Source organism: Cryptomeria japonica, chromosome 2, assembly GCF_030272615.1.
Source record: "Cryptomeria japonica chromosome 2, Sugi_1.0, whole genome shotgun sequence".
Taxonomy (NCBI): Eukaryota; Viridiplantae; Streptophyta; class Pinopsida; order Cupressales; family Cupressaceae; genus Cryptomeria; species Cryptomeria japonica.
Genome location: NC_081406.1, coordinates 103,405,537 through 103,418,585, shown reverse-complemented (window position 1 = coordinate 103,418,585; position 13,049 = coordinate 103,405,537).

Below are 13,049 nucleotides of genomic sequence, written 5' to 3'. Positions count from 1 at the left end.
TTTGCACCTTTCCACTTAGTAACTTCAATCTTCCTGCTTTGTAAGAAAATTGAGCTTTGTACTTATCAATCAATTCATTTATCTCATCCTTTGACAACTCAGAAAAATATTGTACAAATATATCATCTATAATTCCTTTTTCCTTCTTTACAACTTCCTCTCATTTATTCAAAAGAATAGTATACAAGGAATTAGATATATATTTTTCAAGATCATGAGGCAATCTACTGTAATGACACAAATAAGTGATTACCTATTGAATAGTTTTTTCCTTTTCACCTTCATTGAAATAATCAAAATGTTCTTTGACATTATCAAATCTGTTTCTTCTTAATGTCTTCATTGTTCTCTCAAAGGTAGTCTCAGGCTTGTAAGTAGAGATATCAAAAGGCACAGTTGCCTTTGGCACATTCTTCACTAGTTTGGCTGATCTACTAGCTGCTTTCATCTTCTTGTTTTCCTCCTCGGTGTCATTACCTTCAGATTCTTCTTGGAGAATCAGTTTCCGACCTCTCTTCTTCAATGATGTCTCCTTTTTCATGTAAACCTTAGGTTCTGGTTCCTTTTTGGTTTGGACACTTTGTGTCACTCTTGTACTTTTTATCACCGAAGATGCTTCCTCAATCTTCTTCTTCTTATCTTTACCACTTATGGCAAAGGCACTACTGGTTTTATCTTGTCCGGCCTGAACTTCAACTGTATCCAATTTTGCCTTCTTTTTATCCACTGGATATGCCAACAGGTTATTGGCATAACCGATCAATAAGTCATAGTTGACTTCATAGCTCATATCCTCCATTTCTTCTTCTCTAGGCTCAATAGCCTCCATTAAACAGAAATCAATGGTAATTGTAAAAACAATGTCTTTAGCAAAGTGTTTTACCACATCCTCATGCAATCTTACTCTCATGGTCATTTTCTTCTTAAATTCATTGAAGTATTTGTTCATTGCAGTAGAGAAGGTATTCCTTACAACCTTGATACTATTCTTAATCTGAGTAGATACCAATAGATCCTTACACCATTCAAGATCACGGATTCCTGGTAGGAAATTATGGAAATAAAAGAATAGATCGATCAATAACTGTCCAAATTTAAACTTTTGACTGCTATCCTTCTTGATAGACTAAAGATTCAATAATAATTGGCTCCTTATGGCCTCACATAGGTCATAATTAACATTTTTTAGCTATCATCTTGTAAGAAGTATGCACTGCTGTGGATGGAACACTATTCATTCTACTAGAATAAATACCTGGTAGCCTATAACCATGGCTGCCAACTTTACCGTTGGGTCTCTGATGTTATTGAAAGAAAAATAATGACCATCAGAGGTTGAACCGGCCAGAGTGTTTACTGTCTCTTTTAAAATATGCCTCAGCTTAGGTACTTCACCGGTTGAGTAAAAACCAGTTACTACTTGAATAGATTCTTTTGTTATAGTACGAGTCTGTTCCAAATACATGTTTTCCCCATGAACTCAACTCAAGATTATTCAGATATGCTCCTCTTCAAAATATTCAAGAAAGTAAGTGGCGTTATGAAAACCTTTCTTGTAAACCCTAATATATTCTGTTCAAATTTTCCTGTTTTCATCACAGAGGGATTTCAACTAAGAATATATTGACAATGAACCTAAATCCTCAATTTTGCAATCAATGTAGCAAATTTCCTTTCACTATGACACCACTAGGAACTTGTGACAAAGCATTATAAGACACAATCTTTTCTGCTTCTACAACTTCCATAGGTTCTGATGTGATCATCAATTTCTCTACTGATTTAGAAGACAATGCCATTTTAGATAAACTAGATTTTGAAGCAAGATTTTTAAGAAATACCTTATTTCACATGCGCTACCTCGATTACCGATTGAATGTTCAAGTGCACACCAGCTCAAAATTCTCCAACCTTCAAATCAACTTGATCAATCAAATCACAATACAACTTCGACTAAAATCTTCCAACAATCTCTTCTAAGCTTTGCAAGCGCTCAAAAGTTCTTCTCGAAAGTGTTAGGGTAAAAATAACAAAGTGAAAACTTGCTTTTATTCTTTTTACCAACTGCAATAAATGCTTGCCCATTAGGGTTACAAACCCTAATTATACCACTCAAGGATATATAGATGTAAAACCGGTTGATAAATAAATGATAGAATGTTATCAAAATTTCATGCAATCAAATTCTCTTTTCGCTCATTCATCTCAAGGGGTCCAGAAGTAGATTTACCATTATGCTCCCCATAGCCTTATTGAAAAGACTTAATTCCCCAGTGCAGGATTCTCCACACTTGGTGAAGGAATAGTTTGTTCTCCAGGTGAATCATCACTCTTCATCTTACAAGTTCGATTAGTTTCTTCTCTGGTTTCTTCAATATTGACCTTCTACTTGCCTTTCTGATCTTTAGAAGGGTTAACCGGTTTGCTCTTTCTGGATTTATAGAATTTTTCCATATGTCCCAGTTTATGATGGTGATAGCATGCCATACCAGATGATCTCCACGGTCTTGCATTACCTCTCCCAGTTCTTCTTCTGCAATTCATAGCCACATGACCAAAGTTGTTATAGATGGTGCAAATGACATTTGTTACCTTTTCCATCTCAAATGGACTAAACTGGCTGTTGTAGTGTCTTTGCTAGTTCATGTTTCCCCGATTATCATAATTTCTCATCCAGTTGTCATTTGGTCTTGGATGCATGTGAGGTACAAGATTATTTGCTCCATATTTGCATTCAACTAATATATGTCGATTCATTTTGCATGTAAAGCAATGACCTTCAAATTTATTAGACACAAACTTAGCAATAGAATTGTAGCTTACATTTCCATTGAGCTTGTCTCTACAAACATTTGGAGTGTGACCAGGTTTAAGACAAACAAATCAAACAGGTTTGAAAACCTTCTTACCAGTGGGATTTTTGGCCTTATGAATGTTGCTCTTTGTACCAAAAGATTCTCCTTTCTCAGATGTATTAAAACCAAGTCCAAAAGTATCACCTTTCATCCTTTGTGATTGGATTTGTTCATCTAGCAAGGCAGAACTCTTGTTGAACTTTTCCAGTTTCTCATTAGCTTCGGTGAGCTACATGGTAAGATCCTCATTATGTTTTGAGAGGTTCTCTCTTAGAGATGATGCTAGTTCAAGATCTAGCTGTAAGTTCCCTTTTTCTTCTCTTTTTGCATTCAAATGCTCATGCATAGTGACATTTTCTCACTTGATCTTGGCAATCTCATGATCTCTTTCCTTGATAAGATCTTCAGCTATCCTTCTGGCTTCTAGTTCTTGGCTCATGTAGATAGTTAAAATTTCTATCTCTCTCCTTAGATTTAGCTTCTCACTGTTTAAATTTTCAACTTCCTCGACTAAGGCATCAATATTGGCCTCATCTGAAACTATTATTAGATATTTCCAACAGTTTTTCAGTTAGCTCTCTCCTTTTGACTTGTGAGGCTTTCAATTTGACCCTTAGGGTTTCAAGCTCATTTCTACTAGCTTCAAGCTCTTTAGCCATCTTAAAGTAGCTCATGTCCCCAATGGTGGTTTCAAGGCTTCCTTCCAAGCGATTAGGATTTAAAGAAGTTAGTCTCTGATACCAATTGATGGACTTGAAAAGCACTGAGAGGGGGGCGGGGGGGAGTGAATCAGTGACACCAAAAATAAAACTACTTAAAACACTGACCAATAGATATACTTAAGAAATCTGTTAAACACAATGCATGCGATCCAAAATGATATAAGAGCATCCACAATAAATAAGACATCCACCATAATACAAGTGTTTATACATGGAAAACCAAAATAGGAAAAACCACAGTGAGATGGAACTCACAAGTTAACTATCTGTAGAAATAGATAACTGACCGGTTAGGATCTACAAAGTGCTCTACTAAGAGCGAGTCTTGTTAAAGATCCCAAAGCTTAGTTAAAAGCTATACCCTGTAAAAGGTAGTACCCTATTAGGAGTAACCTTGGTAGAGGATTTCTAAATCCAAACTAATGGATTACCTTGTTAGAGGATTTGAACAGTGAAGCTTGTTAGAGCTTACCCGGTTAAGGGATTTCAATTCTGTTGTAATTGTTAGAAGACAACATTATTTGCTTGATCTGTCTGAATAGCACTACACTTGCTTGATCAGATCATTATAGGCGCACTCAACACTGCTTTACAAACATACTATGCAACTTAACTCTTTTGCCTTCGCACATAACATATCTCCTTTGCTTCTCATACAAAATAACTCATAGTGTTGTCAATATATATAGACATTTAGATTTCATGTCGGCCTCTAGAAATCATAGCACAATTTCCTAGGTGCAGTGTATCTGGTCAAACAATCATAACTCATCACAAAAATACCGCCAAAAAATTATCGATGAGGTTAACTCATCACGACTAGTGATAACTCATCACATAATGAATGAGTACCGGTTGAAACAACAATACCGGTTGGAGTTAAGCATATAAACCGTTTAACCTTTGATGCTTTTTTGAAAGTCTTCACTAGATCTTCAAGTCGATGTCGAGTTATGAATCTCCACTAGTTGTATCCATGCATATATTGGTTGACTCCATGTACTGATTAGACATAAACTTCTAGTGTACCGGTTGCAGTATAAACAACTTTGAAGTCACACACTAGTAGACTATATGAACATATGTGTGTGTATGTGTTTCATCAATGACAACATATGATGAAGTTAATCATTACAATCATCATCGAGCCAACAGTTGCAACATTTAAAATTGTAAGATATTTCTTATTCCTATAGTCCTTACTTCACGTAAACCACATTCATCATATATGAATGTTAAGTCTTGCATTTGTATGGCAATTTTTATTCATGTGAAAAATGCATATTAGACTATTAATTTTGGTATGCATATTGGTTACATCTTGTGTTCAAGTAATGGCAATTTGATATACATTTGTAATAAAGGTTTGTTAAATTTAATATTGTATGTTAGAATAGTTAGTCTAAGGTTAGGACTAGCGGGTCCTTACAAGTATGCAACTAATAGACCAAAAAAATCCCTAATTGACCTTCCACACCTCTTCGACATACATATTGCATGCCATGGTGCAATTGCTAGTTTTAGGCTAATGTCAGATTACTCCACCAATTCTATTTTTTTACTTTCACTGTTGAAATATTTGTATGTTTGTTTCAACATCAAAACAAAAATGGTGGCAACCAAAAATATATTTGGTTTGAGGTACTAGACAAGTAAAAAACCACATAACATCACTCACTAAGCTATTTATGAAATCTAAACAACAAACAATCCTTTTATTTTTTCACAAAAAAGAAATAACCCATTAGTTTTTAGCAAATAGATAGGGACTCAGATGTATCACAACCCTTGTTTACAATTTTAATCAATTATATGCTATTATATTTTCTAAAATATACTTTTTTTTTCTAAATATTTTTTATATTTACTTGAAAATTCTTAATCTTTGATTTTTATTTGTACTCTTATATTTGTATTTTTTCTACTATAGTCTTTTTATAATTTTTTTAATTTAAATATTTAAATTTGTATGTTTCATATTTTATATTATTGATTATTAATACTTTGATCAATACATAGACACCAAATTTAAAGTAATTTATTAACATATCCAAAATATTCCACACAATCCCTTGTTGTTATTGTAGAATACCTCCTAAAATAAAAGTACTCTAAAATGAATAATATAAAAATATAACTCTAATATCTCAAAATATTTTTTACATAAACATTTTGAAAATATTTATTATTTTTTTTATGAATAGGCCCTCTCTATCAGATAATAATGTTAAAGTACATATTCATAAAAGAAGCTCGAGGGATACAAGATCACCCCACGAGAGTCACACAACAACAAGCTGGAGCCAAAAAACAAAGCTATTCATCAAAAAATTTCCTCAAGCAACCAAAGTAGTGGCAGTGGAGGGGAGAGGATCTTGGTCATCTTTCTTTCCCCATATATCAATGGGGCCAGGAGTTGGGTCTGGAATGGACCATCCATCTTTTGGGTCTTTTTCTTCTTCTCCTTCCTCCCATCTGGGAGGCAAAATAGCCAGAGCCAGACGAGGAAATGTGGAGGTTGGTGTAGGAGCACCCAGTTTTGGCTGCATTTTCAAAATTTTCACAATTTTGGTGTGATTAGGTGCAAATGTGTGTTTTTTTAGTTTGAAATAGCATCCCATAAGTGCATCGGGATAACCTACTCCGATGAGTTAGCATTGGCTTGGAGCAGAGCAATCGGGTATCAGAAAGAGTGGTTTCAATCTACCCTGACGACTCGATGAGCAAACAAAGGTGCAGAGTTTGTTATCGGCTATGAACATGAATGATTTCAAGCTATCACGCGGACGCGATAGGAAAGTGGACGGAGTTTTCGAGCTATCCCATGGACCCGATAGGAAAGTGCTAGTCGGGGAAAGAGTTATCGAGTATCGGGAGGAGTGTTTTATTGTTACCCCAATAACTGGATAACAAAGCGCAAGAGAAGGAGGTCGACTTTGGAGACATCGGCCATTGAAATATCGCACTGTCATGCCACCCGATGACCCGATGGGAAGTGCAAAGAGTTGGAGGTTGTCATTAGACATCGGTAACCTTGTTTGGATGTTACTCTGATGCTCTGATAGAACCTGCTCGACAGTTGCCACTGGAAACCGTTGGCAATGAAATCAATCCTATCCAATAGGAGGAGTTCATGACAGAGGGAGAAATGTATAAAAGACCCAATGGGCATCTGTAAATAGTTATTGTTTTTGAATGTCATAACTTGCCACGGAGAATGCATCTGTTTTGTTGAATACAAAGAGAAGTCTATTTTCTGGTTTCCATCCATTGTTTGGTTTCTGTTGTGAATTGCAATAATGTTTTAAAATCCTTAAGTTCACTATTGTAGTCTATGTAAACGCTTCATTTCTCTATTTTGTGAGTTACTGGGTTGAACCTAGGAATAAGGTCAAAATCTATAGATAAGTTTTCCTTTTTCAATTTTGGTTCTCTGTTTGTAAATAATAGTATGGCTCTGGCTTGAAACTCCACATGACTAGCGGAGGTGGTCAAGCAGAGCCAATCATGTACAGTAGGTTTTCATTTGTGGAAGTCTAGGAGATGACATTAGCTAATCCTGCAAACTGGCCCTAGGCAAGCTTGATGATAGTCAGGCTAGGTGTCAGAAGTGTGAAGGAGATGACTTGCAAGGGAGGAATCTATTGAGAACTGGAAGAATATCCAAAAGGCTATAAGCCCTGGAACCCTATCATTTTGTAACCGAAGGGTGAGAGTTTGCTAAACCAAACATGAAGGGTGGTTTTGCTAGAAAAGAGAGAACAATGTTGACTGTCCTGCACCCCTTGCAAGGATATAGTGAGCAAGCTTACCTTGTGAGCTTGAGTAAGGTGAAACAAGCAAATGATTGGTAGGGGAGTACATAGGAGAAGACTATGGGCCCTCATAGTGAATATGATTATACCATCAAAGAACTCCAGTTGGTGGTAAATTAGGACTCTCCCTATCAGAGTGGTATCTGAGAAAGTTAAGACTTGGAAAGAAACTTGTTGATGACAGATACTGAATCTGTAGGAGAAAATAGTCTCAGAATGGTGACTAATGCAGAGTTAGCCAAGAAGGTAGAAGACCAGGAGGAAGAGAATAGACTCTTGAGAGAAATATTGCTATAATTGGAAAGCAAATTGGACATAGTTGAGGATACTACTAAGAAAGTAACAATTAAGGTCAATGAAGGGAAGGGTAAAGAATCAGTAGAAGAGGATAGGATACCAGAACCAGACCTTGTTCTGCTTGAAGAACCTTTCCTCAAAGAAATTAAAGCCTTAGGAGGAAAATGTTTAGAAGGAGTGCCACTTTTTCATGGGAAAATGGAGCCTGAAGTAGTTATGGAATGGATTGAAGGAATGGAGAATCACTTTGAGTGTGATGGAATCAGTGAAGCCCAAAAGGTGAAGGTAGCTAAATCTAGATTGAGAGGAGCAACCTTAACTTTGTGGAAATTTATCCAAGAAGAGAGGCAAAAAGAGGGTAAGAACCCCATAGCTACTTGGAAGGGCATGTTAGCCAAGGTGAGGGAAACCTATATCCATGAAGACTATGAAATTCAGTTGCATAAGAGGAGACAAAACTTGAGGCAAAGAGACTTGGATGTGAGCAGCTACACTAAGGAATTTCAGAAGTTGTGTCTGAGATCCAAGGTTGTAGAGGATGAGAGAATCAAGATAGCCAGGTATTTGAATGGCTTGAAATGGAATATTCAAGAGGAGTTAAGTTTTTTATGTCGTAACACCATGCATAAGTGCTTTCAATTGGCACTGAAGGTGGAGGAAAAGAGCAAGAAGAAACAAGAACAAAGCAACAGAGGTAGAGGTAGAGGAAGAGATGGTAGAGGTCATAGAGGTAGCTATAGTAGTAGAGGTGTAGACCAAAGATCCCAAGAGGAATCCAAGTTGGTAGAGAAAAGTGGGGATTCCAATAGCAAGAGTAGCTATAGAGGAAGGGGATCTAGCAACTCAAATAGAGGAAGGTCTAGTGGATCAGGAAGAGGGTCCTATTTTGCCACAATGAAGTGCTACAACTGCTATCAGCTTGGACACCCAGCTTATAGATGTTCTAAGAAGTTTTCTTCATCCCAAGGAGGTGAAAGGAGAGTAAATTATATTCAAGAAGATGCAGCAAATGTGAATGCATCAGAAGTGAGTTTAGATTCTGAGAGTGGAGAGAATCTCATGATGAGAAGAGTCTTGATCAAAGAACTAGTTAAGGAGAAACCTAGCCAAATAAGATCCTTGTTTAGGATAAAATGAAAGATTATGGGTAAAGTGTGCAAAGTGGTGGTAGATTCAGGTTCCACTGACAATATTATGTTAGAAGAAGCAGTAAGTAAACTTAACCTGCAAAGAATCTCACATAGTGATCCTTATAGGGTTACTTGGCTCAATAAGGAGCAACGTGTTCTAGTGAATGAACAAACTTGGGTGGAGTTCACTATAGGAAGTTACAAAGACAATATTTTGTGTGATATCTTGCCAATGGATGCATGCCACCTACTCTTAGGTAGACCCTGGCAATTTGATAGGAAAGCAGTACACCATGGAGAAAAGAATTCCTATACTTTTCAAAAAGATGGAGTTACTTAAAAAATTCAGTCCTTAAAAGATGAAGAAGGAAATAGACCTAAGGGTTCCAATGTGTTGCTAGTTGGTGAGAAGGAGTTCATTAACACCCTCAAGGAAGGAGGAGTGGGGTTTGCACTTGTAGTGAAACCTATAAAAGAAAGCAAGGAGAAGAAATTATGCATTCCCAAGGAAGTGCAATAGATACTAAACCAGTTCAAGGAGATGATTAGTGATGGAACACCTACAACGTTGCCTCCTCAACGTGCCATCAGTCACCAAATTGACTTCATACTTGGAGCTTCTTTGCATAATAAGGCAGCCTATAAGATGACACCAGAGCAGAACCAGGAGATAGCTAAACAAATACAAGAGCTTTTGGACAATGGTCTAATAAGGAAAAGCATCAGCCCATGTGCAGTGCCCACTCTGTTGGCACCAAAGAAGGGAGGTACTTGGAGATTGTGCACTGATTCGAGAGCCGTCAACTGGATTACAATCAGGTATAGATTTCCTATTCCTAAAATTAAAGATTTGATGGATTGTTTAGGGGGTGCTAAGTATTTTACCACCAAATCCGAATCAAGGAGGGAGATGAATGGAAGGCAACCTTCAAGACCACAAAAGGACTTTATGAATGGCTCGTTATGCCATTTGGACTCACAAATGCCCCTAGCACATTCATGAGACTCATGAATGAAGTACTCAAGGACTACATTGGTAAATTTGTTGTTGTTTACCTAGATGATATCTTAATTTTTAGCAAGCATGAAGATGAGCATCTTAAGCATATAGAAATTGTATTGAGAAAACTATATGATGAACAACTAACCATCAATTTGGAGAAATGTGAGTTTATGAAACAAGAATTAGTGTATCTTGGGTTTGTAATCTCAAGTGGTGATTTGAAAATGGAAACTTCCAGGGTGGAAGCAATAACAAATTGGCCTACTCCTAAAATAGCAAGTGAAGTAAGGAGTTTCCATGGTTTGGCTCAGTTTTAGAGAAAGTTCATCAGAGGGTTTAGTGAGATATGTGCACCTATGCTAGAAACAATCAAGGGAGATGTGAGATCAAATTTTGTATGGAAAAAAGAAGCATAAAAAGGTTTTGATCTCTAGAAGAAAAAGGTAGCTACTCAACCAGTACTAATCCTACCAAGCTTTGACAAACTATTCACATTTGAATGTGATGCCAGCCACATAGCAGTTGGAGCAGTTTTGAGTCAAGACAATAGACTAGTTGCATTTTTCAGTGAGAAACTTAATGATGCAAAGAAAACATATTCTTCCTATGATTTGGAATTGTATGCACTTGTCTAGTCCCTTAGAAAATGGAGGCATTATTTGCTACCTAAGGAATTTGTGGTTTACACTGATAATCAAGCTATTAGCTTTCTTAATTCTCAAGAAAAGTTGAACCATAGGCATATAAAATGGGTAGAGTATTTACAGTCATATACTTTCACCATCAAACACAAGAAAGGTCAATGGAATAAGGTAGCTGATGCATTGAGTAGGAGGTTACTAACAGTGCAAGAAGTGCAGCTCAAAAGCATTGGAGTGGATAGTTTCAAGAATTTGCACGAAGAAGATGAAGATTTTGCTACTGCCTACAAGGTTTGCCAAGAGTTTAGGAATTATTTTCATAGTGAATATACATATTTCACCTTGCAGGATGGAATTTTGTTCAAAGGAGGACAACTTTGTGTACCGAGAGGGTCTATGAGAGAAAATTTGATTGAAGAAAATCACAATGGATGCTTGAGTGAACATTTTGGTTTGAATAAGACCTTGGAACACATTCAAAGATTCTACTATTGGCCAAAAATGTAAAGGGATATCAGGAGATATGTGAAGCAATGTGTAATTTGTCAAAGAGGCAAGGGAACATCTTCTAATGATGGACTGTATCGGCCTTTACCTATCCCAAATAGGCCATGGGAGTGTGTAAGTATGGATTTTGTTGTGGGTTTACCTAAGACCAAATCTAGATTTGATAGCATCTATGTTGTCGTAGATAGATTCAGTAAAATGACCCATTTTATTCCTTCTAAAGTGACTCGTGATGCCAATCATATTGCTCATTTTTTTTTCAAATAAGTCATTAGGATTCATGGTTTACCCATCAGTATAGTGTTAGACAAAGATATGAAATTCATTGGACATTTTTGGAGAACTTTATGGCAGAGATTGGGAACTAACTTGTCTTTTAGCTTGACATATCATCCCCAAATGGATGGCCAAATAGAGGTGGTCAATAGAACACTGGGGAACCTTCTCAAATGTTTGACAAAGGAGTACGAGCAAGCTTGGGATCAGATCATTCATCAAGCTGAATTTGCTTACAATGACAGTGTGAATAGATCCACCGGTAAGAGTCCTTTTGAATTAGTTTATGACATTCATCCCAGAGGTGTTTTGGAGCTTTGAGAAATTGAGAAGATGGGACAATAGAGTGGATATGCTGTTGACATGGCTCAGTGCATGAAGGAGATTCATGAGCAAGTTAGGCAAACTTTACTAGACAACTCTTAGAAAATCAAGGACAAAGTAGATGAAAAGAGAAGAGATTTACAGTTTGTTATTGGGGACTTGGTAATGGTTCACTTGAAAAAAGAAAGGCTTCAAAAAGATGCCCCTAGCAAACTTCAAATGAGGAGAATTGGACCTTGGAAGATTTTGGCCAAATATGGAAACAATGCCTACAAACTTGACCTACCCGTAGACATTGATTTATCTCCTATTTTCAATGTTGCAGACTTGGTGTCGTATAAGGGTACACTTCCAAAAGAATGTCAGTGATTTTTAGAGGTCTCACATGCACTTTTAGACCTACCTTTACTGCCGGCAAACAAGCCACAAGCCAAAAGGGTGTTGGATTCACGAGTCCTCAAGAAGATCAGGCATACCACCTATGTGGAGCATTTAGTTAAATGGCAGCATCTTCCATAATTTGAGGCCACTTGGGTCCCTGAGGTAGACTTTTGAAAGCTCAAAATTACCTCCTTTGTGTTGCCACAAGGAGTCACTTGACTTCTTTTTCATTGGGGGAGTATGGTGCAAGAGCACCCAGTTTTGGCTGCATTTTCAAAGTTTTCACCATTTTGGTGTGATAAGGTTCAAATGTGTATTTTTTTAGTTTGAAATAGCATCCCATAAGTGCATTGGGATAACCTACTCTGATGAGTTAGCATTGTCTTGGAGCAGAGCCATCGGGTATCGAAAAGAGTAGTTTCAATCTACCCCGATGACCCAATGAGCAAACAAAGGTGCAGAGTATTGTTATCGGCTATCGACACAAATGGCTTCAAGCTATCTCACAGACCCGATAGGAAAGTGTACGGAGTTTTTGAGCTATCCTGTAGACCCGATAGGAAAGTGCTAGTTGGGGTAAGAGTTATTGGGTATCAGGAGGAGTGTTTTATTGTTACCCTGATAAATCGATAACAAAGCTCAAGTGGAGGAGGTTGACTTTGGAGACATTGACCATTAGAATAGTGCAATGTCATGCCACTCGATGACCCAATGGGAAGTGCAAAGAGTTGGAGGTTCTCATCGGACATCGGTAACCTTGTTTGGATGTTACCCCGATGCTTCGATAGAACCTGCTTGATAGTTGCCACTAGAAACTATTGGTAACAAAATCAATCCTATCCAATAGGAGGAGTTCATGACAAAGGGAGAAATGTATAAAAGACCCAACCAGCATCTGTAAATGGTTGTTTTTGTTGAATGTAATAACTTTCCATGGAGAATGCATCTGTTTTGCTGAATACAAAGAGAAGTTTATTTTCTAGTTTCCATCCATTGTCTGGTTTCTGTTGTGAATTGCAATAATGTTTTAAAATCCTTAAGTTCACTATCGCAGTCTATGTAAACGCCTCATTTCTCTGTTTTGTGAATTACTGGGTT